We start from the raw sequence: 20,517 nt of genomic DNA on the forward strand, positions 1-20,517 counted from the left end.
TTTTTTATAACCAAGGAAAAGGATATTTAAGCCTAAGATGCCCCAAGAAACACATTTAAAACCCCAATTATGGAGAACTGATGAAGGTTATCATCTTTTTAAAGCTTCTTTAAGAAGCTAAGTCCTCAGAACAAACTTTTCAAAATTCTACTACAAATAAGTTTTGACATGCTCATGGTAATTTTAGCCTTAATGTCATAAATCTTCTTAGAGCATCTGCTCCTACCTGAGCTTTACAACATGACATACCAGGCACAAAGTAAGTAATCCTTGGAGCCTGTTTATCTTAGAATAAGGTGCAAGAAAAAAAGACTATTTCATATCCCATTTAAAGATGTGTTCTCTTTCTCATCCCCCCCCCCCCACTTTCTCAAGAAGTTCTTTTAGAAGGCACTTATTGTTTCCCCTTCAAACAAATGTTTATTTCTTAACAACACTCAGCGAAAGAATTTTGCCAGTTACTAGGAATGAGCACACTAGACTAAAATAAATCAAAAAAGTACTCTGGCCAGCTGATTCAAATCCCACTGGTTCAATGCAAAACACCCCAGGCAAACACAAGAACAAAGTGGACATATTTCTGGCAATGTGGATTCACGGATGAAGATAACCTAAAAAATGCTAGGTTAAATATTTCAAAAATCGTTTTTAAATGTATGTCAGAGCCAGAAATATAGTGAAAGAAATGTTCCAAGGGCATACATAATAAGAAAGCACAAATCTAAAAAGGTGAGTTAGTTCTGAAGTCAACATGCCTAGGGGCATCTACATAGTCCTGGTGGCATGAATTGGATAGGGAGGAAGCTATAGAAAATAAGGTAAAAGGAAGCCAAACTTCAGAGCTTATACAAGATGGAAAGCGAGATTAGATTCCACCCCACATAAAACTCCACAAGAAAGTAAATTAAAACAATAATTCTTCTGCTGAGAAGCATGTGGGAATACTCAGAGAGCAAAAACAGTTAAATGATGTCAAAAAGAGGTCAATCTTATTGCTCAGGAGGAATGTAAAGATAGTATTTATATTTAGACTTTAAGAATGCATACATAACATTTCTACGATAAGCACCAACAGAAAGAGAGAGACAAACAGACCTGAAAACTTCCAATACAGATGAAGGGGAAAAAAATATGAAATGAGAAGAGGGAAAAAAAAGAAAAGAAGAAGAAAGCATATGATGTAGGAAAGAATTCAGGCCTACAGTTGGATACTCCTGGATTGAAATTCTAGTTTTGTGTATGTTCTTTCCAACCCCAGACAAATCATCTACTTCTAAAGTTTCCGTTTTCTCATCTTCAAGAAAGGGACAATAACAGAAAGTTTTTAGCCTATGATTTAAACTGATATGTAAATACACTACACCTTATGCAATGCCTGGCACAAAGCTATATAAAAACCTTTCTCTTCCCTCTTCATTTCATAACACTGATGTATGTTCAACAAACAAAACATGTTTATTGTTTTAGGCTGCTAAATCAGACTGTTTTAATACATACAAAACATACAATTTGGTCATATGTATCTCCCTGGTTTTCTGTGCATTCCTTCAATAATGAAATTTTAAAGTTTTGGAATAAAATTATATGAAGTATTTTTTAATATTTATTTTTTAGTTATAGGTGGACACAATGTCTTTATTTTGCTTTATGTGGTACTAAGGATTGAACTTGGTGCCCCACACATGCGAGGCGAGTGCTCTACCACTGAGCTACAACACCATCCCCAAAAGATTATGTGAAGTATTTTAAGAGTCTACTAGATCAAAACTATGCCTAAATATGTTTAGATTTTCAGAAGAAAGATTTAAGTTCAATGTGTTACAAATTCTCCTTTCAAAGCAAAATGTAGATTAACACTGCATATAAAATAAAAAGAAGTTGTTGCCTAATGTGATAGCTAAACCCCCTCTGGCTTTTTTTTAATATTTATTTTTTAATTGTAGTTATACACAATACCTTTATTTTATTTTTTTTAATGTGGTGCTGAGGATCGAACCCAGAATCTCAAACATGCTAGGCAAGCGCTCTACTACTGAGCCACAACCTCAGCCCACCTCTGGCTTTCCTGAAGAAAAAAAGAATGATTACTAAGTATGTCACCTTAAAGGTGTTATTCACCTCAGTTAATGAAAATTGGTCAAAATTAAGAATGTGCATATAATTCCAAAATACAAGACAATAAAATTTCATCCTGTATACAGATTATTTTTATGGACTTTGATATTGTGCTCTAAATATTAAAGTGTTCAGTAAAAGATTAGTAGTTGACCCTAAGGACAAAAACATGAAAAACATTTCATTCACCAACCCAGATATGGCCAGGCATGGTGGTGCATGCCTATAATCCCAGCAGCTTGAAAGGCTGAGTCAGGAGGATTCCAAGTCCAAAGCCAGCCTCAGCAACATAGCAAGGACCAAAGCAACTTGGTGAGAAACTATCTCAAAATTTAAAAAAAGACCTGGGAGGTTGCTCATTGGTTAAGTAACTCTGGGTTCAATCTCTGGTACCGAAAATAAATCAAACCAGAAATAGATTATCCTTTTTAAATTCTTATAGCCAATATTAAATTGATATTTTCTCTTCTATGTAGGATGCTTCCAGAATTCTACCATCTGTACATTTAGAGAGTAAAAATTGATTTATATGGGTGTCTCAGACAAACTTTGAATGGCAAAACTATCCCCTATAAATTATAATATAATCCCCCTTTAAAAAAAAACTGCAATTGCTTTGTCTATCTAGTAGTAAAGAAGACTGTCTCCCACTTGAAAGCACTACTAGCCATCATGGTAACACAATCTTCTTATCTGGAATAAAAATGCCAAAAGTTGCAAATGTTTTGTAAGAAACAAACTGACAACCACTGAAATGAAGGGAGAAAGTTTTATTACAATAGAAATGGAAAATAATATATGTATCACAGATTCCAACAGAAAATAAGATGGAGGAATTTTATAAGCAGAAATCTTTAAACAGGGTTGTATTATGTATAAAACGGGGGCATCGGCTTGATAAATAGCAGAATAATCAAGGGCTGAGTCTCTGAAATCTGGTTGACCAGATTCAAATTGCAGCTCTAGTAATTAGTGAATAACTTGGGCAAGCTATTTAGCCTCAGTTTCTGTATCTGTAAAACTGGTATAATAATTGCACTTAAAAGAATTATAGTGAAGCCAGGCACGGTGGCACATGCCTGTAATCCCAGTGGCTCAGGAGGCTGAGGCAGGAGGATTGTGAGTTCAAAGCCAGTCTCACCAAAAGTGAGGGGCTAAGCAACTCAATGAGACCCTGTCTCTAAATAAAATACAAAATAGGACTGGGGATATGGCTCAGTAGTCGAGCACCCTGTGTTCAATCCCTAGTACAAAAGAAAAGAATTATAGTGAAGATTAAATTAGATATAAGAAACATCAAACACTTAGTATGGTGATAAAAACATAGTAAATATTTAATAATTGTTAGTAATCTTATAATTATTATTCTCTGAATTTTTTTTTACAACAAGACTCTAGGAGAAATGTCAAAAAGCACCTTAATGGTGGTTAAACAAAGAAATTACATTTTAATTACACATTCCCTGATAGAAGTAAATAAATCCTAATGCCCATCACAAAGCATTCAGCAAATACAATAGCCTAGAAGCCAATAATGACCACAAATTAAATCATTAAAAAATTATCAGTGTAAAGAGGACTACTAATCTCTGCAATTGAGCCCAGTGTTCTAATTAATAATACTCAGGTTACGGTATTAAGGGACTAATGAAATATTTCTGTAAAATACTATTTGTTGCTACAGTGATCTTGATGATAACCATTACAGTTAATCAACCACAGTTAAAGTCAAAAAGAAACAAAACAATACCAACTATTTGGTAAGCACAGTAATTTAATCTGCCCCCCAACAGCTTGATTGCTGGAGAGAAGCAAACAGGGTGACAAAATGTTGGAGATACAGGCTTAGTTCAAAACAGCTTAGTTTTCTCAGGTTCCATTGAGTAAAGTAAGAATCTACTGCAGATAATTCTGAAAGTTCAATTTGCATTTGACTATTTTTAAAATTAGCGTTTAAATTGGCAAATAAAGGAAACCCCTGCCTGGTCCCCTTTGAATAAATCCTACTCCTACACTCAAAAATACACACGTGCATACATAAAATTGGCAAATAAAAATTGTGTGAATTTATGGTTTACAACGTGATGTTTTGAAATATGTATGCACTGTGAAATGACAGCATAAGAAAATCTAAGCAGTCTCTGAGAAAGTAATGTCTAAAACCTAAGAGTTGAGAATGAAAAGTCAAGACCCAAGAATGTTTGAATTCTTATACCACTCCCATCACCGGAGAGAAACTATTTGGGAATGAGCTGCTAACTGGCAGCAACTGCCATCAGCATCACCTGAATAGGCCTCCAGAGCAGGAATCTAATAACTACTTACTTGGAGCCACTAATTTTCTCTTCATTTCAAAGTGGTCTTTTTATCTATGTTTAAAGAACAAAACTGTCTTTAAATTTTTTTTTTTTTTTGCAGCAGCAGCAGTTGGAAATGAATTCATCATTACCCTCCATTATCCCTTTCAGCTGGCAATAACTTGTGGCAGTAAAGCAAGGGGAAAAAAAGAGTTGGGGTGATTTTAATCAAAGCTTGGATTCTAGCCCTGCCCTGCAGCATGCTGTAATATGAGAAATGTTCCAGCCTCACATTCCAATAGCAATGAGTTTTTATGTGAACAGTCCTTTTACATTAACTGCCACCTCTCTTTTGCTATTGTTTTTATCCATGCAACAAATATTTCTTGAGCACATACTACTTTCAACTATGTTAAATGCTACATTAATTATGGTATCATCCTTGGGAAAATAGTGATCGATAACAAACTGATTGCATTTAACAAAAAATTTAAATTGCAATAAAACAAGTAGAATATAACATTTTTGGAGTGTACAGATAAAAAATCTAGAATCAACATGCTACAAACTCTAAATAGTACTTTAAGTATGGGCACCAAAACACTTGAGGGGATTCTAAAATGTACAAGAAAACAAAGTATACTCAGAAAGGGGCTAAAATCAACTACACCATCTTTAAGTGGTACAAACTTAGACAAAATACTTAATCTCTCCTAAAGTGAAGTATAAATATGTACCTTACCTAGGGTTGTTGTGAAGATTGGGTAATATATTAAAATCCCAGTGTCTAGACTATAGTATAGGACCAATAAATAGAAGCCAATATCATTAGAGACACTTTCAACAAAAGGTATACACTTATGGGTGACATTTAGTCCTTGGTAGAAAACAATTCATTCTGTCAACAAAATTTATTAACTCTGTGAAAAGCAAAGTAAAATCACAAGTTTCATGGAAGAACATGTAACTTGACAATATATAAATTAGGAACATTTATCTTATGGCAAGATGGGAGATAGTAAACTGCAACTAAGAGGCAAGTAATATTTCATAAGAAGAATATCTAAACAAACAATACAAACAGAGATAGATAAGATAGATAGATGGATATAGTGAGATTAAGGACTTGCAGAAGCAAAAAGTTCAAGCTATATCTATTTGTCAAGTTGGAAAAGGTCCGGTCTCCTCCCATTATTCTTGCTGCTCTTCTCAACTCCTATATGGAAGAAATATGTTCTCTTAGATACTGGGAGTCCCCCCACCAAAAAAAAAAAAGAAAGTCTGAAGTAACAATGTAAACATATTAAGTCGCCCACTAATTCTTTGGGCTAACATGTTTCACTTTTTATATATATTTTTTTTTTCACATAAAATTTGCCAGGTGCAGTGTTGCATGACTATAATACCAGCTACTCCAGGAGGCTGAAACAGGATTGAAAGTTCAAAGTCAGCCTGGTGACTTTGTGAGACCCTATCTCAAAACAAAAAATAAAAGGGCTGAGAACATAGATCACTGTAGAGCTCTTGCACACAAAAACCTAGATTCAATCCCCAGTAATTTTTCCCCAGTAATGGAAAAAAAATTGTGTGTGTACATGTATAATATTAATATATAAAATGTGTGATGTATGTGAGTGTATACATGTAAAATTTATAAAATACACTTTGGAATTGGTGTATTTTAAAGGAATTCCACACTTTACTCTGAGTTTATTTAATCAAAAATTCAGACTAACATGAGAAAAATAAAGATTTCATGGAGCAGGGGCATTAAAAGACAAAAGAAAGAAAAATGGATGACTTTAATACATCAGCATTTGTAAAACAAGAAAGTATCATTATCCAGGAGGAAGTCAAAGAGCAGAATAAAAAAGGAAATTGCAAGACAGTATGCACTAAGGACTATGGAACAAATAATGTTCCACACACAACTTACTCTGATTTCTTAGAGGTAATAACGGCCAGCATTTCTCATTGAATATCAAATGTTACTATAGATTATTGAAAGTTATCAACTGAAGGACTGTGAAGTAGAAAACTTGTAACATGAAACACTGAGGTCTGTAAATAAATTGTTTTATCTTATTAAATCACTTCAAACACAAATCACTCAAAATATCACTCAAAATTTAATGTTTATTTACTTCTTTAAAAAAAGTTAAAAGTTGTTTCTTAAGCTTAAGCATTTCTGAACTCCTTCTGTTTACAAATGTAGAAATTCATGAATTTCTCAACTTAAAAGCTGGCATACAAAGCTATGCAAAAACACTGTCTTCCAGCTGAAATGGCTCCAGAATGAAACTTTCTTAACAGATCTTCAAATGTGGCAAAGGTTCCGAAAAATGATAACTAAACACCAAATCACTCTGAGTCAATGCAAATTCTACCAACCCTCTGAATATAAGCTAAATGGTTTCCTAGTCTGGTTCAGAAATAACTGCATTACAAAGTTGAGGCAGATAGTCTATGCTTCATACTTAGTAATCTCACTACTGGATATTGAGACTATACATAAGAAAAAAAATCTGTCACTTACATACTGAAGTGCTTTACTGCCTTAATATGCAGTTATCATGGGAAAATGTCTTTTTTGTTTAACCAATTATCTCTAGAGCTGACATTCATAGATTTTTTTTTTATTCCAATCCTGAAGGGAAGAACCCTTTGGAAAGGATTGTGTTCTCCATTCCTTTTTTCAGCTACATCTTCCTAAGTGCAGAAAAAAAAAAAAAAAGAAAGAAAAAAGAAAAAAAAGAGGAGGAGGAAGGTTATAAAATTAGTTGGAATTAGCACTGTAGTACATAATTTCAATTTGATGAAATGGAATTTGCAGTTGAAATGTGTCCCCCCTAAAACTGCATAGTTTATTCGAAGATCAGGCCCTCTAACGACAAAGATAGAGAAGCACTATACATACTTCAGAGACATGCACCTGCCTGGAAAGAGTAAATGTGAAGACAACAATATACTAAAGATCTGTGGAGGTGGCATGAAGTGGTAAAAATAAGGGGAAAAAAGATCTCATTCTAGTGCTACTTTCTAATAAGACCCTCAACCAATTGCTATGTAGAGTATAATAAAAGCTACACTTTACTGAGTACGACATTATACTCAGCACATCCTATATTCAATATGTTTACTCTCTATAATGACCATTATTGTGCTTATTTTGCAGGTAAGGCAAAAAGTGCAGTAATTTGATCAAGGACTCTCGTGAGCTTGCAAGTGATCAACAAATGGCATTATTGTTATTACCTAAATTCAGCTCAAATTAATCCCTGAAACCAGGCAACCTTCTAAAGGATCCACTTACATCCTACAATGTTCTCTTGATGTCCCAGAAATTTCTTATAATTTTGTCCAAAAGGGTTTCCAAATCAGCACCATCTACCCTTAACTTCTTACAGAAAACAAGCTCTCTTGGTGACATCTATTGGACCTATGTTCATATCCTTAAGGTCTGTTCCCATCCCCTATGAATCACCCAATATCTGGCTACTTGCAAAATTTCTTTAAGCTCCATGGGTATCATGTCACTGTATTCCCCAAGTAAATATGTGGTTCATTTGGATATTTTATGACACATCTGCTTCTCTCTGCTCATCCTCCCTCCCACCAATGTCACTAAATGGCTTGAATAATCACCTCCATTCTCTTAATTACCAATTATATTCTCTGAAGTTGAGATTCAAAATCATCCTCTCCTCATAAAGCCTGCCCTTGATTGGCTTCACTTAACTGTAATCCCTATTATAACAGAAAGGGCTTAGGACTAAGAACCAAGAAATCTCAAACTCTAGTCCTGGTTCTTTACTAGCTGTGTTACCTGAGCAAATCATTCACCTTTCTGAGACCAGTTTCTCAAACATAAGTGAGAGTTATTAGACTAAGTTCAAAGCTAATTCCCAGCTCTAAGAATTTTTATGCAAAAATATTAGCAAGAGCATGGAATTATAAGAACAGAAAAACTTATAAAGTTTTAAATTTATTTAAGGCTCCCTAAATTTAAAAAATACAATATAGTAATCTATAAAATAACAAATTTCAAAGACTGGCAAGGGCCTTTACTTTGTCCATTTTCCATTTTTTGACACATGTATGAAAACTTGGCCTTTGTTGTTTTTAAATCCATTAAAGGCTAACTGTGTTATGGATATATACACTCTTCTGTTTGCTAATCATTATGCAGTATTTTATATGCCACATTATTTATTTAATACACCAACAAATTTTAAATACTAATTGTGTCAGTCTGATGTATCAACATTGCTAGATTACAGGACCCAGTTATTTAATCAAATACTAGTTTAGATGTTGCTGTGCAAGTACTGTGTAGATGTGGCTAATATCTACAATTAGTTGCCTTGAAAGGAAAGATGATTAACCTCAACAATGTGGGTTGGATTCATCTAATCAGATGAAGGTACATTACGAGCAAAAGCTGAGGATTCCCAGAGAAGTTTGCCTCAAGATTACTCCTGCCTGAATTTCCAGCCTGCTGGCCTGACCTACAAATTCTGTACTTGCCAACCACCAAAAATGCCTGAGCCAGTTCCTTATAGTAAATCTTTTTAAAAAATACACGGATATACTGTATATGATATTCGTTCTGTTTCTCTGGAAAGCCTAGTTGAAATACTAACACAGTAAAAGTACCAATAGGTACTTTTCCTTAAAGGTTAACAAATGCCTGTATGTTATAACCTCTTTAAAATATTGTAGCATTTTAAATAAATGCCAGATTGTTATTTTTTAGGTTAGTACTTTCTACACAATGTCAACAAACTAGCAATACTATTTTCTCATTATAATCATTAATCACCCTTATTAATCCAAAACCAGCCTTGACTAAACACAAGCTTTAAGGGATAAATATAGAAGACAAAGCTTAAAAGAATTGCTAATAAATGAGTAAGAAATTGACACCAAAGTATCTTTCTCAGGCTGAAATGATGAACTTTTAAAACACAGGAAGGATAAAATTTAACAGGAATACATGTAAAAGTCCTGCATTACAACCTAAAAATCAGTATTACTAGCACCTGAGGGTCAGACTAATGGAGAGTTCCCACAAAAATTGGGGAAGCTTTGGCTCACCAAATACTTAATATAGGAACAAGATGGGCTGCTGAAATGTTAAGGCAATTTGGAACTTCAATAATAATGAATATTCAATAAGAGTATAGAATTGTATCCATCTTATAGGAAATAATGGTACAACCATTTGTCACCTTGTCAGACATGTAAAGGGGGGAAGACAATTACAAAAGCCATACTAAAACCTAGTGCTTCCAAAATGAGATGATCAGGATGATGAGAAAGCATTATTTAACCCAGAGAAGAAATAGTTATCTTTAAATATATGACAGAATCTTGTGTAGCAAAGAGAAAACAGATATTTTGTGTTGCTATGGATAACAAATTCAGAAAATGGATGACAAGCCTGTTTGGAGAACAAGTTCAGTCAGCAAATAATCTATTTCCCTAATAACAAGTCAGGGTGGTAACAGAGGAGACGAAATAAGAAAGTCAATGGATTCTAAGGTTTAAAAATATGTTTTCCAGGTATGGTGGAACACATTCACAATCCCAGCTACTCAAAAGGCTAAAGAAGAAGGTTACAAAGTTTGAGGCTTGCCTGGGCAACTTAGTGAGACCACATTTCAAAACAAAATAAAAAACAAATCTGTGATGTAACTCAGAGGTTGAATGCTCTTGGGTTAATCTCCAGTACCAAAAAAAAAGAAAAAAAAACAGATATAGATATATTATAGAAACAGATACATAGATACAGATAGGTAGTGTAGGAGATATATATCCATTCTCCAAATGTGTCATCCACAGCAATCCAAAATATCTACTTTCTCTTCCCTACACAAGATTTTGTCATGTATTTAAAGATAACTGTCTCTTCTCTGGGTTACATAATACTAGTACATAGATTTCTCACCATTCTAATCATATCATTCTGGATGCACTACATTGTTAGTATAGCTTTTATAACTGTCTGCGCTCTTTTACATGTCTGATGAAGGCATTGTTGGACCATTACTTCTTATAAGGTGAACACAATTCTATATTATTACTGAATATGCATTTTATAGGTCTATCTCCTAGATAAGTAGATTGAATCTTATTTGTATGTCCTTGTAGAATCTATCAAAAGGATAACTAGATTTAGGGTCAGAAGACATGGGATTATGTACAATTTTAGAGGCTGAAAGTCCAAACAGCATAGCGCCAGATCATCATCTCAGGGCAGATGACGTTTTAGTCCAATATCGTGGAGCTCCATAACAGCACTGGGAAGTCTCTTAACCTTTCTGGAACTCAGGATTTTCCATCTCTGAAGTAAAGAAACCACCTTTCCTGCCCTATGACTACATAAGAAAACCACATCATAAACAATTTATACATAAATTATCATTGTTATTACACATTAGACTCTTTTAGGCTTTGTTCAACCCACTTAAAAAGGGTATAAAAACCTAGAATCTTAAAAGATCAGTCAAGATAAGACCTTGTAATTAGACTAAAGAAAATTGTGTTTCAGATAGAAATCCTAAAGGAATAGTCTCATCATAGATAAGTTAGCAAGATACTTGATACATAATAGGTTAAGTGTTCTTAAAAGAGATGCTGTTTTGCAGTGGCTACAACATAGGGTTTTTATACAAAAATAATAATAATAAAGTGAATGAAACCCATTAAAAAATATGCTGTTTTGTTGTTTTCTATAACTAAAAAGAGATTATAAGGTGGTCTTTGTAATGAATGTAAGTAAGATTTCAAGTAGGCGCAACGAAGAATATTTACATACCTCTCTAAGGTCAAATAAAAATGTGTAAGCATGAAACAACAGACAAATTATTATTCCTACCTGTGAGGATGCTAAGACTGACAGAGTCTATAGGAGTTCAGGAATCAAAACCCACCTGTCCTCGATTGGTCAATATATATAATCTTTAAGAGAATTAAATCAGATTAATTCCCAAGGGATTTTCTTGCTCCAGAACTCAGCAAATTAGAGCTAATAAATATTTATTAGAGAAGAAATAAACTTAGCAATTCAACTTGGGAGTATATTTAATATGAACATTCTACTTTAATCAATTTTTATTTTTATTTTTGTAGGCTGGGAGTGAAGTCCAAAGGTAGAGCACCTGCCTAACATTGTGAAGACCTGGGTTCAATTACCAGCACTGTGAAAAATAAACAAGAAAAAGTACATTTCTTGTTCTCAAATGATAAGGCAAATGGGATAAAATTTAATAAGTGAATCTGAATAAATGGTATATAGGTGGTCCCTTGTACTATTTTTTTTATTTTTGCAATTTTTTTCAATTACTTTGGGATTAAAATATTAGGACTTGACTCTGATACTATCTGCATAGTCATTATTATGGGAAAGTTGAGAATTTAACTTTTTATCACCTTCTAGGGCCTGCTCTCACTTCCCTCCTGAGATAAAAACAAGTTAACTGATATATAATATATACAGTCCTCTGACTTATCCCATCTATAATGTTTTCACTAGTTTCCATGCCTTCCTCCTCTCAATATTGAAAATATTAGTGCTAAAATAAACTATCACTGTCTCAATCCCTCCCTCAAATCTCTCCATGATTCCCAATGACCACATAAACTTCAACTTCAAAAGCTCTGCCCCCTCATTCTCCTGGGAGATAATACCCATCACCTGCAGGCAATAAATACGAGTGCACATATACACACATAGATATTATTGTTATTTTAAAACTATAATAAAATTCAACTCTAAGTCTTTCTGTTATATTATCACAAGGAGCTGGCAATTCTAAACCACTTCACTACTAAATTACCCCTTAAAATCATAGCAGACAGCTTCTAGTGTGTAACTTGTAATGGTCAACTTTCCTACATCCGCCCAAATCTTTTATCCAATAGCTCTTTTTTTTTCCTTAGAATATCAGAGAAAAAAAATTTAACTAATAATAGCAATAAAGAATGGGAGTATTTTTTTACATTATTTGTAATTGAGAGACATGTTACTACTTTGATATGAAAGTTAAAGTATAATTTAATGTGATCCCTCTAAGCAAAACTTAATGGAGTCCATTTATATAATCAGAAAATTATGATTTAGCATTTAAAATTATTTTTAAAACAATAACTATCTAAACCCATGGCTCACAGTCATAACTTCCTTCCAAAAGGCAGGAAAAGTTGCCAAGATTTATTGGATCATATTGAACAGAATAGACGGGATCCTTCTAATAGGACTGCTGTCTTATTTGACCATTCTGGTCCCATTTTGAGTCATCCCGAGGCCCAGGTCATCTTAGTCACCGAGAGAAAAGGTCTAACTCAGAAGAGAAAAAGGGACAGAAAGTGATCCTAAAGGAAGGGATGAGGGCCACACTCTGTATCATTGGCAGTACAGCAGCTGCATGGTAAATTGGCAAAATCAGCATTCTGGAAGCTCCCTAGTCAAAAGATATATATTCCTCAGCTGTATCAAACTCTCTTGATTCTACCAATTGGCAGGGAATAGCTTCCTATAGGGAAGCAGATAACTAAGAAGGTACTATATAATAATAAAACTGATCACCAGAGAGCATGAAACCAAAGAACTAAATATAACAAATTATTTGATATATTACAAACTGGTGATTAAGAAAAACAAAATGTTTAAGTATGTGTATACAAAGACACTGTTCAGGTTAGCACTGTTTTGGTAGTTTTTACAATGCAGATACATATTCCATTGCAGCAGGGAGAAAAATTAAACAGGGAACCCAAGGTAAACCAACCAATTTGCTGCATCTAATCAAAAATTGCCATTATTGCTTACACTGTAAAATACATATCAATCCTACAGAATAACAATTTATCTAAAGAGTAAGCTAAGAGATTTATTCAACAATTAGAACAAAGAAACATTCCAAAGATTTTCCAAAACATCAGGCAATCAAATTTCAAAACATTCAGAAATATAACTAGAAACTTGCTACAGAAGGTAGATGCTCTTCTGTTTCAACAAGAAGCACTTCCTCCAACCATAAACTAAAGTGTGAAGACTTGCATGCTTTCTTAAGTGTGCACCTCTCTAAAACACAAGGGAAGGAACACAGTTTTTTAAACCAAAGTTGAATGCAAAAATAAAATCAAGCCTCATCAGATAACCATACAGTCTACTTAAAGAAATGAGATTAAATTAAGATACATTTAGTAACCAAGATAGCAATTAATGCAGTAACTTTGGAGATGACTGTCATCTTTTCATTATCTAATTTGAAAATTTATTCAATATGCTCATCTACATGTTAAAGCAATTGGTTTATGACTAGATACTGATTTACACTAATTAATATCAACTGTGTTCCTAAACATAAGGACTTGTATATATCACTCAAGTATATAGATTTTCAAGGCTATCAAGAATTTATATATAAAATAGCAAGACACCAGGGTAGTAATAAATACAAATTTTCTAGTTTATTTGAAATAATTCAAATCTGACCAGAAAAATCGTTTTTAAAACTTAAAAAAAAAAAAACTAACGTTGGAAATGTGAAATACCTGAAGCTATTATCAGCTATCACCCTCCATCAAAGACTTTCCCTAGCTTTACCTAGCTGCTCCGTTGGTGGCGAAAATCCAAGTCACTTAACATCCAAAAATGTTACAATGTTGAGCAGAAAAACAATTAAGTTGTAATGTTGACAGCACGGGTTCCTCCGGTGATTATCACAGTCATCCTAAACACATTTAGAAGTTCATTCCATGACAAAGGAAATAAGAAAAACTAAACTCTGCAAGGTAGACAGGAGTCCAAAAGGAAAACTTTGGTTGACTTGTCTGAACAGAGATTTAAAATACTATCAGTCTGACAAAGGCAGCAAAGTTGGATCTGGGTGAAGACGAGTTCAAGTTTTTCCTAAGAATATAAAATATTTTCCCGAAATCTACCTGGATGGGCGGGAATACATTTAAAAAAAAAAAAAAAAGCAGAACTAATTGCAAATAAAGCAATACGAGTTCAGCATCCAATCGGTAACCAGTCATCTCTCTTGATTCCTTAGGTCAAGATGTCCTTCTCATCTAGGACCCTCAGAAAAGGAGCGAGCTCCCCCGCACCCCGCACCCCGTTTCTAAACCTCTCCCTGGAAGCCAACCTTTGCCATATCCTGCCACCATCCCAGAAAATCCTCCAGGACCCGGGACACACCCCCACATTCCTCCGACGTGCATCTCCGTCCAGTGTCATCGCAGCCCCCTGTCTCAAGGCCTCTTCGCCTCAGGGTCCCCGGTGCCTCCTTCCCAGACCCTCACGGCTACCCTTGGGGGCTCTCCCGAATCCCCATTCCCAGTCCTGGCCCCACTCCTCAAGCCAGAGGTCCCAGCAGTCCCTCCACCCGTGCGGGGAGCGCCGACTCTCCCTTCCCTACCCGGTCTCCCAGTCCCGCGGCGCGGCGCGGCGCGACAGCGCGCAAGAAGCATCCACTGAGAAGACAAGTGCCCGGGGCGCTCCGGCTCCGAACTCACCTCTAGTCCGGGCTCCCGGATCCTGGCCGGGAGCCGGGCTTCCGCCTGGCGCGGTCGGCGTTAGCAAGCGGGACCGGAAGTCCCGCCCCTGCCCGCTCAGGCTGCGGCTCCGCGGCCCCGCACCGCTGCGTCTCGGTGGGAGCGTGGCAAGGACTTCGCGGAGAGGGCACCTCAGCCTGACCTGGAAGGCCTAGGCGAGCGGCGAAAAGCTCCTTTTTCTCTCGCTCTTGCAGTTTCCAGTGCTTCAGTTAACCGATCTGCGAAGCAGGAGGACCAAGCGTGTCATTCTGCTCAGGTCCTCTGAGGAGCGAGATGACTCACTGAACTCTGTCCTCACAATCTACTTGAAAGTTGATATAAACAAAAACAGAGGTTAATCACACCGCAAGGCACTATTTCTTTTTTTCATTAATTCAGATGTTTATGCTATGTATATATCACTTATGCAACAATCAGGCACTGCTGTGAATGCTGAGGCTATAACAGTGAATGCAGGAAAACCCTAAATTCTCTTGGAGCTTAAATTCAAGGCAATGAACTACGCATGGAATAAACCAAACAGCGGACTGTCCCTCCAGAAGCTTGGTCTAGTACAGGGACACGGGTTTATGAGCAAACAAGTGGAACCAAACCATCAATCATTGGAGGAATTGTGGCAGTGCTATAGGGAATGGTGAGGTGTAGACAGTAGGTAGAGAAAGCCTTCTAGGAATAATCACTTTAGTTGAAACTGAAATAAAGGATGAATAGGATTAAAAGGCAGGCAAAGTGGAACAGAGCAGAAGGATGTCGGGGAGTGAGAGCTTGTACACCCAGCAGAGCGGGAATACAGTCAAAATTACAAAGTCCAAGACACTGGAGGCAAGAACAAGCACAGTAAGAGGAGTCCAGGCCAGATGGTGAAGACTGCTGTACCTGTGCTAAGGAATTTTGACTTCAGACTCCATATCATATAATCAGTGGGATCACTTCAGAGAATAAATAATGAGTCCTGAAAGTGACCAGGGTGATTGTCCTAGTCATCAAACAAAAATACAAACCTGAAAATGCCATGAATAGAATGTGTTTCACTCTTGGCGGGTGCTTTCTCAAAGTGTCATACCCAAAAGTGAAGGCAAGGGATGCCTTCTACAATCCTATAAAGGCAGAACCACGGAGTTCATACCCTTCACATTGCCTCATTTGGCAAGTCATCTGAAACAACGAGGTGTCAACCAAGGTCACAAGGAACCATGGAAAGGCCCAGAAGAGAAGAATTCATTACCAACCAGGATAATGAGGACCATTGCATCTATTACTGTTTTCTTGCTTGCTGCTACTGTTCAGTAAACCCACTTTTGCGTATCAAACACCCCCTTTTCATTTTTAAAACAAAATCGTATAATTTTGCCTTCATTTTCTTTTCCCTTTTGTCAGCAACAGGATATGTTGCACTATATGGAGGTAAGATTATGGTAGAAGAAAAGGAGCAAAAGGCCTCATGTAAAAAGTCTGTGCATAGAGGGCATGACAGCACCTTTAGATGGAGTGGGAGGACATGGCATCAGGTTTTCTCCCATTGGGAAGTTTAGCAGTGCATTTGTGGTGGTACAAGAAATAAATGAATCATGTAGTGGGAGATATGTCTCTGAGAGAATAGAAAGAAGAGTCTGTGGTGTGATGCCTGTGGTGAGAGAGTGTGTACACTGGGTTGCCAAGACGCTTAAATATTTCCCTATAGCTCATCAAAAAAAATTTTATATGAATGGCTGAAATACATAGAGGCAGCCCCTTTAAGGTCATATATGCACCAGTGACCATATCCTAGAGTAACCAGCTAATGTGGTTTGCTCCAGGCCTAAGGGGGATCCCAGGATACTAAACTTTTGCTGCTTAAATTGGGATACTCCTTACCATACCCCCTCCAAAGGTGGCACAACCTAAATCAGACAATTTTAGACTTTTTATCAGGAATTTTAAATGTGGCACAGGGAGGAGACCTCCATTATCCCCTGAGTTATACAAATACCAGTACCCTAAAGAAAATACCTATGAATACCCTTTGCTAAGGACATAGAACCTGACCTATGTTCTTTGATTATAGGAGGTAACCCTGTATATTTCCTACACAATTTTTTTTTTTTTTGACGAGGGATTGAACCTAGGGGTGCTTAACCACTGAGCCACATCCCCAGCCCTTTTTATGTTTTATTTTTAGACAGGGTCTTGCTAAGCTGCTCATGGCCTCACTAACTTGCTGAGGTTTGCTTTGAACTGAGGATCCTCCTGCCTCAGACTCCTGAGTCACTGGAATTACAGTCATATACCACTACATCTGGCTAGCCAGAGAGGCAAAACATTTCAGCTGTTTGTGACCATAATAATTGTAAGGAATGTATTTAGATCACATTCTTGTTTAAGACAGTCTGCTCAACTGAATAGTCACTGAGCCAATGACATACTCATTCTAACAGCAAAGCTGGACCATGTGCTAACACTTCATCCAAATTGGGTGTGTAGGGGGGTCTCTTATGTGTTGATTTTAGAGTTCACATGCAGAACTCCAATTGGTCTCTCTTTGCATGCTTACCTAGAAAAGTCATGCCAATCTAGAATTGGGTTAAGTATAAGCAAAATGTTCAAAGTTGGTTGAGCAAAAAGGAAAAAAAACAGAAGGGAGGAAGAGAAAATAGAAATAGAGAAGAGAGAAAAAAAGGGGAAGAGAAGAATTGTCTAAGAGATGCCAATCATAGTTTCCATCTTTCCAGTATTTTATTCCCAGTCCTTCCACAATTACCAAAGAGTTTGATCAATTTAGTGTTCAAATGTCGTGAGCAAGGAGAATCATGCAGACAATAAAGCTAAAGACAGACTTTGGAAACCATATATTACAACAGAGGAGAAAATAATCGTTAGCTAATCATAATGGTTTTTTCCTCCTTTTTTTTTTTTTAGGTCTAACAGCTCAATAGTTACAGAGAGAGAATCTGTAAGAAATTTTGAAAAAATAAAATCATCTTTTCTCTCTCCCCTCTCCCTCTCTCTCTCCCTCTTTCCTGATCTTCCCAATTAATGGATCTTCTAATGTGGAAAAAGTGAAGTGCCCTGGGAAGTTACTGTGAAATCCTTAGCACAGTACTTACTCTTCAGCCTCCTCCCACCTACTTCCTGGACTTCAGAGTTTAGCCATATCTATATCATGACAGCAGCCAACTACAGAATTGTAAGAACCACTCCGGAGACATTTATGAGTGACAACAGACACAGATATGTTATTCTGAACCATAAGAGAAAATTTTAATGAAAAATTTTCCCTTTTTTTTTCAGTTCTAACTAGCTCAGACAGGTAAATGGGTTAATTAGCAGAGCCAAGAAGCTTAGTTGTTTATAAGGCTTATTTACACATTACACAGTCTTTTTAGTTCATACATGGACATTTGTCTTATTTTTCATCACCAACATGAATACTCATATCATTATCAGTTATGTCTAAAACCATATCCTCGGTTTCTGGAGCCTGCCATTCTTCGAATCCATTTCTATGCTTCCAGTCCTTGTTCAGGAGACCCAGGTTTCTGTACTACACAGGAGCTGAATAAAGCTGGGGGCGGGGGAAGTAAGCATGCTGAAAGCCAGGAAATGGAACCACTGACATTAAGGGATGTGGTCATTGATTTTTCTGAAGAGGAATGGAAATGCCTGGACCCTTCTCAGCAGACTTTATATGGAGATGTGACGTTAGAGATCTATAGAAACCTACTCTTTATTGGGGATTCTGCAGGTGCTGGGAAATAATCATGGCCCTGATGTGCCAGAGCATCCTTCATTAAGCCAAGAAGCAAGCTGCATCTGAGCTGGGCTGCTCAACTTTCCAGCTAAAATATCTATCACTGTGGGTATTGCTAAAATTTTTTCTATGTAACTAGCTCACTGAAATCAGTTAGAGAATACTTTTGATTTGTTGAAAACATATTCCTTGAGATGCACAGATGAGTAGTGCAAGGGCCTCAGCAAAATTTAATGGCAACAGGATTAAGTTTACTGGGGACATGTATAGGATCCAGGAAGTCTCTGGGTCACACATTTGGAAAGTTTTTTTCTCCTATGAATAAGAAGAAACATCATCCTACCCAAAACCACAAAATGCATAGATCTTCTGGGATTTTAACTTGGAGACTGGTCAAAATCCCTGTTGCTATGAAAGATGAAGCAGTGCATGTCAGATGGAGCTGCTGAAAGACATCTATGAACTGTGCATGAAATAAGTAAATAAAAAGCATGGAAGCCATTAGACAAGAAAGTCTGGTATCTGGGAACTCACAGTTGAAATCCAGCTGGTTTGAGACTATCCAGTACATGTTATTACTTCATAAAACAGACAGATTAGAATACTGCAATCTTATATTAATTAACCTGTAGACTTTTATCTAACCTGCACTTATGTAGAGATTATTAAAAGTTTTTAAACATAACTGATTAATAAGCATTTTATTAGTTTTGATTTTTTTCATTAAAATGCCTATTTCTATTCTAATCCTATTTCTAAAGCTGAGCAAACTGGTTGAATCTTTATTTTCCTAAAGGTATTTTTAAGATACAGCTTCATAATGGCCTATAAACATTGCATATATATGTAGTTTGATACATCTTCTTGCACTTGAAAATATTGTGTATTGAAAGTGGTTTTAGAGAAAAATACTGAGTAATAAAAATTTTACAATTACAATAATGTAATTAAAAGTTTTAACCAAAGAAAAAGTAACTGGCACAAGTTGAGCAGTCAGTCTTCTGAGATGTTTGTTATAATATAACCTGAATAATTTGTAATTTTCTGCATAAATAGCTTTCATGTTTTTACCTTCATTAAGACAAATTTTCTGAAAAAAAATAAAATCTTCATTTGCATATGCAATAACTTAATAATTTGTGGCAAAATCAACAGCCTATTATTTCTGGCTATAGTGATCATTTGATGAAAAGTTGCATTAATTACAGGTTATAAATTGATTGAGAACTGAGATCAGCTAGTGTTCTATGATTAATAATTTCAAATTCATTTTCTAATGATAAAATATCCTCTACGAAGAGCTCAATTTTCTGTGATCTACTGTCTTTTAGACCAAAGTGAAAGATGATCTTACGAGATTTAGGATGTTGTTTCCATCCTAAAAGGGGAGCTGGTGCAGAAATAGTTTAGTTGAAACATTTTACAACATGATATTTGATACTTTGGTCTAATTATTTGTTGTGGTAAACTATGACATAAAATATTCAATTTGCGTTAGGGAGAAAAAAATACCTGAGATAAACAACATATAAAAAAGAAAAGTTTTGTTTTGCCTCCAGTTTCAGTTGTTTCGGTACATGGTCATTTGAGCCAGTTCCCTTGGGCCTGTGGAAAGTAGTACATCATAGCAGGGAGCACTGGTGGAGGAAGCCTGTTCATCTCACAAAGACTGGAAAGCAAAAAGAGAGGAAGAGACTGGGGTCCCAATATCCTCTTCAAAGGTATGCTACCAATGACCTAACTGACTCCCACTCATCCCTGCCTCCTAAAAGTCCCACCACCTCCCAATAGGACCACAGGCTGGGTGCCTTT

General features: G+C 36.1%; 1 protein-coding gene across 7 annotated transcripts in view; it reads right to left on the reverse strand.

Annotated features, from left to right (window-relative positions):
• The window catches only part of DISP1 (dispatched RND transporter family member 1), a 204,952-nt gene extending 189,724 nt beyond the window's left edge, over nt 1-15,228 (reverse strand). For 2 of the 7 annotated variants that reach the window (XM_081298100.1, XM_081298097.1), the window contains exon 1: nt 14,940-15,227. The gene's annotated coding sequence lies outside the window, so the exon portion shown is untranslated. Of the gene's footprint in view, nt 1-14,842 lie in introns of all 7 variants that reach the window. The other 5 variants (XM_081298095.1, XM_081298099.1, XM_081298092.1 and 2 more) reach the window with 5 other exon arrangements.
• Nucleotides 15,229-20,517: the final 5,289 nt, after the last annotated feature.

The sequence above is a fragment of the Spermophilus citellus genome (assembly GCF_964194105.1).
Source record: "Spermophilus citellus genome assembly, chromosome: 6".
Classification (NCBI taxonomy): domain Eukaryota; kingdom Metazoa; phylum Chordata; class Mammalia; order Rodentia; family Sciuridae; genus Spermophilus; species Spermophilus citellus.